This window comes from Nicotiana tabacum, chromosome 18 (genome assembly GCF_000715075.1).
Source record: "Nicotiana tabacum cultivar K326 chromosome 18, ASM71507v2, whole genome shotgun sequence".
Taxonomy (NCBI): Eukaryota; Viridiplantae; Streptophyta; class Magnoliopsida; order Solanales; family Solanaceae; genus Nicotiana; species Nicotiana tabacum.
Window position 1 is genome coordinate 138,893,634 of NC_134097.1, and position 2,280 is coordinate 138,895,913.

The following is a 2,280-nucleotide window of genomic DNA, read 5'->3' on the forward strand; positions in this document are numbered from 1 at the left end:
CTACTTGTACAGTTTCTTTATGACTAAATAAGTCTATAATTTTATTAGAGGAAAAAGGAATTAGGCTAGTCTATTTTAATTAAAATTGAGCTAAAAGTGGCTCAAAATTTGAGCCCAATTGGGGCATACCTGATCCATTAGGTGGCTGGCCAAAAAAGAGCTCAAAACGATGTAGTTTAGGAAGAAACTACATCATTTCATTAAGTGACAAGATTAAATGTGAGTCTTCCATTGCCTTTTGATCTGGTGGTCCTTATTCCTCCTCAATCTAGGTATTTAAAACCTAGAAAATCAGAAATTTTGCCCTATTTTTCCCTTCCCCCTTCTTTTTCTCTTCTCTCCTCAATTCCTCAAACCCTCCACCAGCTGCTACCTGTCACAGTCCGATGGTGGACAATCAACCCTAAAATTTCACCATATAATCTTCACAACCTCTTATTTCCATATCTTCAAACCAAATCCTTAAAAAAAAACCTTAAAATACACGAATAGTAGATCTAAGAAAGCCTAGTCGTCAATTTTTTCTTAAAATTCGTGAAATTTGAGCCATATTTTCCACCCAACACCTATATACATGGACAGAGCTCGGCGAGGACTACTGTTTACATTGGTCTCAAGCTGAAAATCTAGCAAAAAATCTGGCCAAATTTCTACGACCACCCCCTGTCCGAAGCCATTTTCTCGACCTAGGCACGTTTTTCTTTGAGATAAAAATGCTAGTTTCGACGGCCGTGTGACAAGAAAATTATAGTGGCATTTTATCTCAAAGAAAAATGTACTCGAGTCGGCTGCCTCATTGCGGAACCGAGTTTGGTAAAACTCCTAATCCCTTTCTCTTTGTCTTAAATTTTCTATTTTTCTTATTTGATTTGTTAGTTTGTTTAGGTTTAAGTTCTGATAATGATCAATCCACTACTTCGTATAGTATTATTTCTGATTTCGACGCTTAGTTGGTTATGTTGTGAATAATTGCTTCACTATAATACGTGGTTTGCCTAATCATAGGTTTTTATTTTTTCCCTTGTATTGATCATATCAGTATTAGTTTAATTGGCTAAGTTCAATGCTGAATTTTCTGCTTTTACCGTTTGACTTGGTTTGTTAGTTTGATATTAGTTTGTGAAGGGTAAAAGGTAAATGGTGAGCTTTTGTGAGTGAATTTTATTTCAGCAAGACCTTTCAAAAGCATAAAAGTGTTGAAATTGATTGTTGGGATCCTTCTTCTATTAAAGTTACTAAGTTTAAGGATGTTTTCTAGGCTGTTTCTCAGGTAAAAAGTTGCTGATTTGCTGCTGGTTGTTGCTGTTTTGGCTGCTGGAATTTCATTTCATTCTGCTGTATTTTGGTATTTTTTACATTTCACGTAATTCTTCATCCTTTGTAATGCAGATTTGTAATAGCAATCAGTGAAAGTTTTAGCATGTTTATATTATTTGAGCATCTTTAAATGAGTTTGCCAGAAGTTCCAGTTTTGAATCCGGCTTGGGGATCATAGTGTTAAATCCATGACTTTGCTGCTTTATTTTTCCTCTATAGTATTTTTTTCATCTTTTAAGTGGTATTTCAATATAATCTTGGCAATATTTTAGACAAGAAAATAGTTTGTTAAAGATTCAATAAAGACTTTGGAGTGGACAAAAGCTATGGAGTTTGTGAAAAAGTGTCTTGTTTGGCTTAAGATCTCTGCCATTTTGCTTGCTAGAAGTTGGAATTAATGATCTAGTTTTATTATTCCCCTATTGCAGCAATGTTGTTTTCGGCTTTAGTTAATTTCTCGTTACCCAATTGTTTGTTTTAGATTTCATGTTTCTTTTACTAGTCCCCTTTAGTACTACTTTAATTGGCGAAAGCTGAAATTTTTCTTTCTTCCAAGTCACATGGAAATAGAGCGGGTAGTTTGCGCAGTTGTTAAGCTATTGGCTCATATCAGCTAATGAGTTATATTTGTGTTTAACTAAAATTGGCCCCAACAGCTTACTTAATAATAAGTTGATCCATTCCTTTTATCAAGAAGTTAGCCAGTTTCTTTAAAATGGATAGAACCGGTCCAATATTAAATTGTCATGTTCTCCTACAATAATAAATCTAAAAATCAGATTTTTTTTTTGAACTATTTTAATAGTTTAGATACTCTTAAATAATTTGAGAGCTAAGTATATTGGCAAGAACATGTGCACATAATTTATTTATTTATTTGTTTTGTTTATACTAATTTTATTCTTTTAATTAATAATAATGATAATAAGAATAAAGTTCTAAGGTCTAATATCAATAATATTC

At 32.9% G+C, this 2,280-nt stretch overlaps 1 long non-coding RNA gene across 1 annotated transcript; it reads left to right on the plus strand.

The window, feature by feature from the left end:
• Positions 1 to 220: 220 nt before the first annotated feature.
• LOC107801835 (uncharacterized) lies at positions 221 to 1,432 on the plus strand. Its single transcript, XR_001651718.2, has 2 exons — positions 221 to 813; positions 1,259 to 1,432. It is a non-coding gene; the product is annotated as an uncharacterized LOC107801835 (long non-coding RNA).
• The last annotated feature ends 848 nt before the right edge of the window (positions 1,433 to 2,280 follow it).